Source organism: Podarcis melisellensis (genome assembly GCF_964234715.1).
Source record: "Podarcis melisellensis genome assembly, chromosome: 7".
NCBI lineage: Eukaryota > Metazoa > Chordata > Lepidosauria > Squamata > Lacertidae > Podarcis > Podarcis melisellensis.
Genome location: NC_138539.1, coordinates 40896857 through 40909906, shown reverse-complemented (window position 1 = coordinate 40909906; position 13050 = coordinate 40896857).

Sequence of the window (13050 nt, the reverse complement as noted above, 5' to 3'; positions counted from 1 at the left end):
CCCAAATGACCACATAGGCTGTCATGATGATGATGATGATGATGCCACCCATCTGATTGGGTTGCCTCAGTAAAAACAATACAACATCACATACTAAAATCTTACCAGACTTCCCGAGGATCATTTGGTAAGGTCATGACTGAAGTCAGGATTTGACCCCAGGTCATAATCATCATTGTCCACTGGGCCACACTCTCAGCTCTGTATTTAAAAGTACAGTGGTACCTTGGGTTAAGTACTTAATTCGTTCCGGAGGTCTGTACTTAACCTGAAACTGTTCTTAACCTGAAGCACCACTTTAGCTAATGGGGCCTCCTGCTGCTGCCGCGCCGCCGGAGCATGATTTCTGTTCTCATCCTGAAGGCAAAGTTCTTAACCTGAAGCACTATTTCAGGGTTAGCGGAGTCTGTAACCTGAAGCGCATGTAACCCGAGGTACCACTGTATAGGCTATATGCCACTTTTATGTATTTACCAGCTTCATCAGTGGCTCAAGATGTTCCAGCCTGGATTTAGTTCAGTGGCCAGTTTGACACACCTGGTCAGGTTCATGCAGGAAAAATATTAATATTAGATGCTCATTTCTGTATTTATTTAAAACATTTCCACCATGGTGGCCACTGTCCCTAAGAGGTACGTAATTCATCAGGGTCTGCATACCAGCAGTGGGTGGGACCATAGCCCAAAGTGGAGAGAATCACTCCTTTCTCTTTCTGCCACCCCCTTCCCTCAATCCCTCTCTCCCTCTCTCCCTCTCCCCACCCAATCAGCTGCCAGGGGAGGGACAGATTCTTCTTGCCAGTTGTCTGAACTGATTTCTTGCAGGAGGTTCCTCCACACCCTCCTCTTTCCATCAACACATCAAGTTCAGCTTTCCTCTCTGCTTTTTGTCCCATACCCTCCTTTCTACTGGGCTGCCCCCACACCTACTCAAAATTATTAAAGCAAGCCTGCAGGTTGCTCACCTCTAAATTATGCCTTGTCCTTTACAATACAATTTTAAAATAATCATAACATAAAAATCTTCATTAAAAGGTTCAGCATAAGGTAAAGGTAAAGGTACCCCTGCCCGTATGGGCCAGTCTTGACAGACTCTGGGGTTGTGCGCCCATCTCACTTAAGAGGCCAGGGGCCAGCGCTGTCCGGAGACACTTCCGGGTCATGTGGCCAGCGTGACATCGCTGCTCTGGCGAGCCAGAGCCGCACACGGAAACGCCGTTTACCTTCCCGCTGGTAAGCGGTCCCTATTTATCTACTTGCACCCGGAGGTGCTTTCGAACTGCTAGGTTGGCAGGCGCTGGGACCAAGCAGCGGGAGCGCACCCCGCCGCAGGGATTCGAACCGCCGACCTTTCGATCGGCAAGTCCTAGGCACTGAGGCTTTAACCCACAGCGCCACCTGCGTCCCTCAGCATAAGAGGACAGTACAAATAAGACACAGTAGATAAACCATACATTTAAAAGGCCCAAGAGAATAAGGTCTTCACTTAGTGCCAAAACAAATCCATGAACACACCACGTGAACCTCCATGGGGTGAATATTTCATATTTCGGATGCCAGAATAGGAAAATTCATTTTCCTAGTCACCTCACTGTCCACCACAGCAGCAGATGGCTGCACCCCTCACCTGACTTCCATCCACATGAGCTGCAGCAGCACAGCAGGATGGAGTTGCAGACGGGCATGGTGGTGAGGTCAGTGTGGTGCAAACACACTGGCAGGAGTGCCAGATCGTCTCAGTCAGTGTGTTTTGCATTGTGTCAGCCTCAACACCATACCTCTCTTCCTCTCCATCCTGGCATGCTTGTTGTGACTCAGCTGATTGGAGGCTGGGTGAGAGACATAGTCTCACCATACCTACAGGTAATATGGATTCAGTGATTAATACTATGATACCCAACTTACTTACCATTTCATATAATAATATATGTTAATATAAGTCAAAGAGTTATTGTGGTGGTATAAATTTTAATTATAGTTTTGTAAGATTTAATGTATGCATTTATTTTGTTAGGTTTATTGTCTGTGTATGTGAATGGCCTGATTGGCTAATGAGCAAATAAAAGTTTGATTTGGAATATGATGATACTTCATTACTATATTATTATCACATTATTAAACACACCAGTCAGGAAAGCCTACAACTTATACAAGATGTTGGTACATAGGAAGTGGGGAGTAAAATGAACAGGGAACACTGAGAAATGTTTTGTTGATTCCAGATTATTACTCAATATTAAAACATGAAATGTGCTGTGAAAACACACAAAATTTAAAAAGCAAACTCATTATCTAGCTCATGCATACACGATCCTCTCTTCAAGATTTCTTTGTTGCTTTCCTGGATCTATTATCTCCTTCAGAACTTAAACATTTGAGGGTTTCATTCTATATTGTCTGGGATTCTGCAGCATAAATACAGTCTCTTTGTAACTGCTCACTTTTTAAGAAATATTTTTTAATCATGCTAAAGCATGAAAGCACACTTATTTATTATTTTTCTGGTGCAGGTGTTACACTGGAATAGGGAATTAAAATTACCTTTTATTCTAACAATGGGGTAGCTTTCCCCCCTAAATTCTCACACTTCATTCAAGACATCATCAAAAGGGCTTGGAGGCTTTGTATATTTATTTAAATTTAATCAGTCACTTAGCAGACAGCCTAATCAAAAATCTCCCCAGATTTCCTTTTTGTATGTTTATTATTCATTATGCTTTGTGACTGGATGGACCACTAAAATTGCGCTCTCGCTCTCTCTCTCTCTCTCTCTTACTGAACCTTATTCTGGGTTAGTAATTTGACTTTTTCAAAAAGTTGCATTCAAGAAAAACTTTAAAATAAACAAAATTACTTTTGTCCTCCTGTTGGTTGGATGTATTTTTAGTGGTTTTGTTTTGCTCACTCAACAGTATTTTTTTGCTTAATTCTTGTATTTCAACTGTGTAACTGTATTTTTCTGTAAGCCACTTTGGTGCCCTTTTCTAGAACTGAAAAGCTGGGTATAAATGCACTCACATTTGAATATAAGTTTTTAAAAAATAGTGTGTTGTGTTATTTTCAGTTTGGGAACAAATAAAGGTTTGATACAGTTTCAGTTCATATTCTATTCTTTAAATTCAACCTAGGAACCTTGGACAGCTCATAATTTTGAGGATTTCTGTTCAGGATCAGTAGTTAATGTGTTGCTGTTACAAATAAACATTATAGTCTGATTTTTCATTTAAGTACCATGATCGGTGTGGTTGTCTTCTACATTCTGTAACCAGAAGCCTAGTGCAAAAGAAGAGTAGAGATAACTGAAGAATGACTATCAATAGAGTGGCAAAAACTTTTTAAAATTTTGTTTCTCATTAAGAATTGACAGAAATTTCCAATTCAGGAAAGCTGTTTAGCCATGGTTACATTCACATAGTGAGGTACCATCCCCAACTCCTTGTATTTAAGGCCAATAAGAGGGAAAGAGATTGACAACCCTCTGTTTCAGCTGCACTGGTCCTCTCCCTCCATAGGGATGCTATAAAAAGATTTTGCTAGCCTGTGAGGTAGTGAGGATAGATCATTAAGCCATCAGCTAATGCAGAGATCACATTTGGCAGGAAGTGAGTGGCCAGTTGTGCCATGGAACCTTGCCCATTCTGGTTGAGGAAAGCCAGCTGGAAAGAGATGGGCTCCTTGCTTGCTGAAGCTATCATTGCTTCCTTTTGGAGAGGCATGGTATTTAACATAATTAAAAATGCAGTAGTTAGGCCCTGGTTTTTTTGTGTGTGTTTTTTACTAAATATATGTGCTGCAGCTACATCTGACAAGATCTGAGCTTCAACAATTACACTGTGGAATCCTGACAATATTCTAGAGGCTGTAGGCACTAGGAGAGGATATATTATTTAGTTATTATACTTCCTTGCTCACAGGATTGAGATCAGCAGAGTACCATCCTCTGCAGCTTTAAACTTTTTTTCCCCTTCTAGAAACAATGATCCAGGGTGCTTTAAGGGAGACTGGGTTTTCTCCAGTATTACCCCTTTTCTCCTCCTTAAAAATAACAACCACACACGCTTTGTTTTGTGAAGAAGTAAAAGTAGCATTTACTTACATAATCTGGGATGGTCTTGAAGCAGCAGTTACAGTAGCAAAATGAAGGCAGGTTCATAACTACTACCTAAGTTACAAAAGTATAACATCTAAGTTCAAAATGGTATCTGAGATGCAGAGCTCAAACAAGCACATGTGGTCAGCTTGGAGGCATGATGGAGAAAAGGAGAGATGTTCAGGCAGGCAGGAAGTATGTAGTGTTACAGCTTCCTCCCAAGGGAGACAAAGGAAGTGATCTCACAGAGTTCTTTCTAGCAATTTTTTCTGGTAAGCTCTGTGAGCCTCAGTCCCTTCATCTGCCTATTTGGCAAAACATGAATTGCTGGTTTGACTGTAAGAATGTCCCAAAGAAGCTAGCTGAGAGACAAGTCAAGGTTCATAAGTGGTGATGATGGTGGAAGGTCATTATATCTGTGGCTCTTCCTCCACTGTCTTTGCTCCATTTCTCTCCCATTTCCTTATGTGGATGCGTCATATTCCATTGACTTGCATTACAGAGTGATCAGTGTCTTTTGCATATGAAGTAACACCCAAGATAGAGCAGGCATTTTGTTCTTGGTGTTATCCTTTATTTTATACATGCATGCATCAGGAATACACTGCAACATTTTGTTGTTGTCCGCCCCTTGTGGATTCTGAAGGTCAAAGTAGAGGTTATGCTAAACTCCTAAAAATAGGAGCCATGTGTTTCCTCCCCTCTAACACCACTGTAATTATATCCAGCTAAAATGAAAATTACTACATAACATACAAAGTTGGCCTACATTAATTTTAGATTGGTCTGGGAACACTTTTATTGTAATTTCAGCTGCAAAGTCAGCAACCTAAGGAATCAGAAGGGAAAATACAGAGTCATGGCAAATGTACTCAACAAGAGAAAAATTATTAAGTTATAATCACCATCCAATTGAGAGACACATATTTCTGGAAGAGCTGCATCCTTTTGCATGCAACTGAAGCAATTAATCTCTCTATCCTGCACCTTCCAGTGAAACAGAAAGTTAATCCTTTGTTTTCTAGAAAGTGTGGTGCCACACACCACTTGAAATGTATTTCTCTGTAAATAAGGTACCATTTCAACCACTGTTAGTACGATGTGATTTTTATAGCCGCAAAATAGATTTGGCTGCCAATCTACAGTGTCTTCATGGAGCTGTTACCAAGAATGATTTCTGACTGGAAGCTTCTCAGCACTGCTATATTACACTGATATCATTTTATGTTTGACACAGGTGTGAGGTCACAGAACAGTGGGGGGGGGGGGAGGAAAACAGGAATATTATATCTATGAGTGATGCTGTTTTCATGGTCACTATGATCCATTTCAAAACTGAACATCAGAGCAATGCTACTTGGAGAGGGGAGGAATATTGTAGCCAGATGTAAGTTTTCAGATGGCCTGTCCTGGAATGCTATTTTCATTATTGATAAGGACTTGCCAATGGCAGAAGTTAATCCAAGTGAGAAAAACAAGCAGGTAAGGTCTTTTACTTTGATTTTGTTGTAAGGCTTAAGGTAAAGGTAAAGGAACCCCTGACTATTAGGGACCGACTCTGGGGTTGCGGCTCTCATCTCACTTTATTGGCTGAGGGAGCCGGCGTACAGCTTCCAGGTCATGTGGCCAGCATGACTAAGCTGCTTCTGGCAAACCAGAGCAGTGCACGGAAACACCGTTTACCTTCCCGCCAGAGTGGTACCTATTTATCTACTTGTACTTTGACGTGCTTTCGAACTGCTAGGTTGGCAGGAGCAGGGACCAAGCAACGGGAGCTCACCCCGTCACAGGGATTCAAACCACCGACCTTCTGATTGGCAAGTCCTAGGCTCTGTGGTTTAACCCACAGCGCCACCCGCATCCTATGTTATTCCAAATTATCACAGAAAAAGTAAATGTAAGGTGTTATAATGCGGTTGCATTACTCCTACTCAATGTCTTTTGTTTATGAAAGCTTAGTGGCTAAAGTACTGAAATAAATCATGAAGTTCTTGGCTTGAATCACATGTCTGCCATGAACTCACTCAATAACTTCAGACAAGCCATGGATTATCAGCTTCAGTCCCTGCCCCACATGTCCAACAGGTGGAATAATACTGATTTACCTTATAAGGTTGTTTTAGAAGTACAACTAGATTATACATGTGAAGTACTTAAGATACCTGAAAGTGCATCATCATCATCATCGCCATCATTTCACCTACTTTCCTCCATTTCTTCAGATAAGAAAGCAACAGTTATAACTAACTACATTGTCTTAGAAATAAAATTCTACTGAAATCAATGGCATTTCCTTTCAACAAAACTTGTTTAGGTTCTAGGTATAAGAAATTAAGCCACCAGACTTAAATTTTACTGCTGAACATCATTTCCTAATGTCCAGTTCATCCATCCCTTTTGACTAGCATTACAATCTTCCGTGTGGGAGTGGGTGGCGCTGTGGTCTAAACCACTGAGCCTCTTGGGCTTGCTGATCGGAAGGTCGGCGATTTGAATCTGTGTGATGGGGCAAGCTCTGGTTGCTCTGTCCCACCTTCTGCCAACCTAGTAGTTCAAAAGCACAACAGTGCAAGTAGATAAATAGGTATCACTGCAGCGTGAAGGTAAATGGTGTTTCCGAGTGCTCTGGTTTCCGTCACGGTGTCCCATTGCACCAGAAGTGGTTTAGTCATGCCAGCCACATGACCCGGAATGCTGTCTGTGGACAAACGCCGGCTCCCTCAGCCTGAAAAGAGAGATGAGCACTGCAACCCCATAGTCGCCTTTGACTGGACTTAACTGTCCAGGGGTCCTTCACCTTTACCTTTACCTCCCCCCCTTTTTTTTACAATCTTCTGTAAAATGTGAAGTATGGTTTAAAAAGAAATGCATTCTTCATCTTCAGTATGAAGATTGCAGCATATCTAATTCAATTGCAGCATATCAAATGCACTGTGGTAACATTTTCTCAGCAGCTGAATTTAAACAACGTTAGGTCAAAGATACATGAGCTTTGCCATTCATTGCAATGCCTGTAATGCCTGCAAAAGTAGACTGACAGCACTAGACATCTGATCATTCCATGTATAAACTATGGGGAAGGATTATAAAACAGGTAGAACACTGTTTATAGAATAGTAAATATCAGAAACATGATGAGTGTTAAAGCAGTTTTAGGAAGCCCATGGCAAATGTCAGACATTCAGAAAATTATAACCTTTATTGTATCTTCATTTTATCAGATGTGTGTGTCACCAGTGCCAGAGCTTCTAGGTAAGCTGCCGCATCCAAAATCATAAATACAAAGTTTAAAACACAAAATTACATTCCATTAAACAGCAAACAACAACCATTCCATTGAAGAAAACTAAATAAATGAGGAATCCCATAGCAAAGTAACACACACACACCACGTGCACCATCTAGGGGGGTGAGGATTTGAGGGGCCCCCAATTTTTATGCAGGGGACCAGCCCCCTCAATATTCTGCAGCCCATTTGGCCTTCCCACGGCCGTGATGGGCCCTGTCAGGTCTACCTGCGGCCACAACAGGCTCTGCCAAGCTTTCCCACGGCTACAACATGCCCTGCTGGCCTACCTGCAGCCACAATGGATACCCTCCAGTATTGATTCAACACCACTTATTCCAACTGATGAACTCCCACCCCCTCGCAACAAAAATAATTTCTCTGCCTTATCTGGATTAATCCTCAGTTTATTAGCTTCCATTCAATTCATTGCTACAATTAGGTACCTGTCCAGCACCCCTATGAAATATCCACTGAGATAAAAAGAGAGATGGAGTTATACGTCGTCTGCTTATTGCTGTCATTGCATTCCAAATCTCCAGATAACACCATTCAGCAGTTTCATTCCATTTTGGTCCCTTGGGGTTTGGGTTATTTGGCGCAGTGTTTCCCCGCTCTTGCCTAGTATGTAATGTGCTTGGATGCCACAATTAAGAGTTTTCAGAGAGAGGTAGCCATGTTAGTTTGTTGCAGCAAAGACCAAGAGACATTAAAGTAACTTAAAGACTAACTTTGGTTTATTAATGCATAAACTATTGTGGACTACAGTGAACTGCACCAGATGCAATGAAGCATTATACTGTATGACAGTGGCAGAGGGAGTGGGAGATAGACACACCAGGTAATGAGAAGAGAGGTTAGGCAGTTGGAAGGCTATTACTGCTTCTAGTCTTTCAGCCAGGGTCCCTTTGATTGTCCTGTCGTCACTCCATTTGGTCTCTCTAGGTGTTGTTGCTGAAAGCCAGGCAAAGAAACAGGGAAACATCCAGGCTATGATATAGGATAAGCACATTCACCTAGCATGCATCACTGAAACGTGGATATATGAAAAGGGTTGGGATTTAGTTTTCACAATTTAATACAGCAGGTTTATCGGAGCAATAGAAGCACAGACCCAACATTTAGGGAAGGGGTTTGCTGTTGTCCCTGAAGATTCCCTTATCCGGCACTCTGCCAAGTCAACTTATATGCTGGGACTGCCGATTCCTGGTGCATCTCAGGGATTTGTAGTCTCTGGTAGGTAATAAAATCTCAGTAGATCAGTTTCAGTGATCTGGATTTGAAATAATTTAACTAGGTTCCCTCCCCTTGGACAAATTGTTACCTAGTAAGATTTAGGGTCACAATGATCTACAACTCTGCTGGAGTAGGGCACCTATTAGAATGCCATGTCATTGTATATTGATAGATTTAGGCTTTCTGATGCTTCTGGTTTGGGGCTCTTGGCAATATCAGTCACTGGTATGTGCCATTTAAGAAATCTCAGGGCAATTTAGTATTTTTTTATTGTGAGGTATTTTGATCATTCCCCACCCCACCCATAAATACTTTTGTTTAATCAATTTAATTGTTTGTAGTATTTGGTATGTCTGATATACCTTGTGTTCAAAAGAGATTATTAATCCTTTGATCAAGTCAATTCCTTTCCAAGAATACTGTTCATCTTCCAAAAAGGACCAGTTATTATTTCTACTCCTGCTTCAACTTGATTTATTTCAGAGGTCTGCAAGGAAAAGTTTGTCAGCAGCTTCAATAGCAGTTGCAAACTGGCTTTTCTCTCCTGACCATACTTTCTCAATGGTCCATTGAAAAACACTAGCTATTGTTCTGTGTCACATCAAATTAGCCAGTAGGAACAAAAAATATTTGAGAGAATTTTAAGAAACTAGTAACCCACTCAGTCTATGTCTAGATTTTCAAACCGATTGCTCATGGTGAATGCCTCCTGATAGTAGTAGTGCCATCCATCACCCAGTCACCAAGATAAAAGCTGTTGGGATCTTGTGGTTCAAGTCAGTATGGTGCCTCTACAACAGATTCATACTCTAGCTGGTCTTAAGAAAAACTTGATGAATTTGATCAGCATGATTCCTTTTTATCCAAAAGGAATTTGTACATGGATCACCTGGGATCTTATTTAGAGTGCAATTCAATTGAGGGGGTTAGATTGGGTGTAGGTCTATCTATCTCCATCCTGCCCTGTCAGCCCTCACCAAGCTATGCCAAGGGAGTGATGCCAGTGAAACTGCTAGTGCAGAGCTCCCCCTTCCTGCCTGCAGGCAGGCAGAAGTACTGCTGGCAGGATCCTTGGTTGCAGCAGCCAGCAAAAAGTCTGAAAACGGGGCATTCTAGGGACCAGGAATGCCTGATACTTGTTGGTATCAGGTCCAGTCTGCACCCATTCTTATGCCAGTTGTAGGCTGGAACAGATATTTTCATACACCTTTCACCCAGCCGGTGTGCAGATCTGGGCTGTGGTGGTGGACCAACTGCTCTGTTAGGCCATGCTAGGCAGTGCTCAGAGTTTGGACTACATCTCTCTCTCTCTCTCTCTCTCTCTCTCTCTCTCTCTCTCTCTCACACACACACACACACACACACACACGATAATGCCCAGTACCTACATTTTATCCACTGAAACTCGATAGGACTAGACTTAATTGATTAGCTTTGCCCTGACCTCTCACATATATTTGAATATCTGATAGAAATACTAAATAAATATTTGGGTCAGGTATGGCTTTCTCAGTACAATAGATTTACCAGCATACTGCTCCACCTTCAAATACTTCCATGTGAATAAAGCAGCAATAAAAAACAGTGTGGTGCAAGAAACAAGACACAAACGTGTTGTAAATATGTTATAAGTAGTGCAGGTCAAAATCACACTACAGTAATGATGAATGGCTGGGCAGCATTTGGTTAATGTTGTGTGTTGCTAGCAGTCTCAAAATCTATGCTATAAAACAAATTGTAATGACATGATAATGTCAAAAAGGAACAGAAATAGACATAGCTTATTTTTCTTTAATTCACAGCAGCTACACAGCTGAAAAAAATTCTTAGAGTTAGCTATATTTTTGTTCACAACAATGTTTTCTTTCAAAACTAAAAAAGGCATGTTTCTCAGCAAATTAGTGAATATGAAGCTATTTCACAGTTAAAGAGAAATTGTATTTTAATAATTTCACATACCATTCTAGGCTGCAGGGAAATAAGAGTACCATTCTCTTCTGCCTTGGTCAGACCACACCTGGAATACTGTGTCCAATTCTGGGCACCACAATTTAAGAAGGTTATTGACAAGCTGGAATGTGTGCAGAAGAGGGCAGCCAAGATGACCAAGGGTTGGGAAACCAAGCTTTATGAGTAACGGTTAAGGGAACTGGGTATTAGCCTGGAAATGAGGAGACTGAGAGGAGATATGATAGCCATCTTTAAATATCTTAAGGGCTGTCACTTGGAAGATGGAGCAAGCTTATTTTCTCCTGCTCTGGTGGGCAGGACCCGAACCAATGGCTTCAAGTTACAAGAAATGAGATTTTGACTAAACATCAGAAAAAACTTTCTGACAGTAAGAGCAGTTCAACAGTGGAACAGACTACCTCAGAAAACGGTGAACTCTCCTTCCTTGGAGGTTTTACAGCTGAGTTTGGATGGCCATCTGTCATGGAAGCTTTAGCTGAGATTCCAGCATTGCAAGGGGTGGGACTAGCTGACCCTCCACCCTACAGTCCTATGATCCTATGATACAGTCCTATGAGACGCTAGAGATGAAGTATGCTTCCTGACTAGTAGCTTTATGACCAGTGTGCCTGCCCAGGTGCTAACTGTTGATGGGCAACTTTGGGGCCCCTGACCTTCCCTCTTCAACTGGACTTGGACTGGACACCCCTTAAATAGAATATTTCTTCAAATAGTGAGCTGTCCTATGTCAGGTAGGACAGGTGCCCACCTTAGAAGTTAAGCTTCTAGTAAAATTAGAAAGCAGGTATTGTGCCAGTTTTCACAACCTTCTCTTGGAACAGCAAGCTGGAGGCTGATTACTCATGATGCCTTTGAAACCATACTGAAGTCCTCTGAGCAGTGCGTCCTGTACCCTAAGTACAGAACACGCTGCTCAGCATGACCACACAACTCACATAAAGTAGGTGGCACAAGGAATACGTCCAGTTGCAGTCTGCGGGAAAGAACTTGAACAATTGCTTCATTGCAGACTCAAGGGGAAACACAATTCCCTCTCACCCTCTCAGCAGCAAGTACATCGGCAAGGAGGCACTTCAGGTGTTTTGTGGATGGAAATAGGCAAGATGTGGCTGACCGCACAGAGTCACTCTCCTCAAACTGGGCAGAAACTGAATCTCCACTAGCAAAAGCTCATTTGCAAAAGTTTTACTAGGACGGGTTAAATAAAGCTAGAAAGTTCTTCTGCCTTCAAATGCCAATCAATGACAGACATTTAATGCTTGTTTCAGTTCAATTATATCTATATTTATTTTTGTTCATATTGTTGCATGCCACCCCAATCTCCAAGTGGTGCAAGATTCCTGGTGCTAACCCAGGGTTCAGTTTCCTCAGAATGAGGGACAGTGGAGACTGTGGTGTCTTTATGATATGTGGTTTATTTACACTTATTTGCAACCTGAGCTTATGATAGAGGAGGGGCTCACAGCATCAACACCTCAGAAGGTCTTCCTTCTTCCATGACCACAGCCTTGGATTCCAGTAGAAATCAACCATGGCTCTTCCTCTCTGGCTTCAGCCTGTGGCCTTCTCCCAGCTCTCTCACACAAACACACAACTTGACTTTGGCTTTTTTCCTAACTATCAGCTAGTTGAAGAAGGGGAGGCCCACCTAATTGCTATCTAGCACAGAACTGCTTCCTTTGTTACCTTAACAAACCAGTGCTTTCTTTCTGGGGGGGACGCAGCAGTTCACATACCCCTAAACATTTAAGTTTGACCTCATGGAGGGGCAGTATTTCAGTATCAGTAGGAAAATGAGAGTACCCCTAAACATTTTTTTAAAAAAGAACTGTAATAAACCATACTTAGGCAACCCTTACCAAGAAGCTAACCTGGCTATTCCAACAATTGAATCCTTGCTGGATTCAGGAATTAGGAGGGACTCAGGCATACAGCCTAACCCACTCCCAAACTCACAAAACTATTTTTGGAGTAACAACTGACATTTTATGGAATAATATAAAAACATTTTAAATAAGCTTTAGGTGATAGTCATAAATACTGATCACTTTAAAAGTGATAACTGAAACACTATGATTTAGAGTTTTCCACCAGGGGGCACTTGGAAATCTTGCATGATACCGTTTCAAAAACAGAAAGTGAACTCATTACAGACAGCCATAAAAGAATGCACACATCTAGACTTCTGGCTATGTAAGTAGGGCTAAAAGGGCTAAAGCCACCACGCCCACATTATAGAACACGTGAGCCACTCCACACATCACATTTTCCCTGTTTCTAGGCAACCTTTCAATTTTAAACATAAGGTGAATTACAAATCTGAGGAATATTGAAATATTATTCCTATCTGTCTCCTAACAATCTGTGTGATTATCCCAGAAAAAAAGAACAGTTGTGCCACACTTTAAAGATGTTGTGAGCTACAATGTGTTGGTACAAGGGGGGGGGGGGATATAGGTAAAAAATGA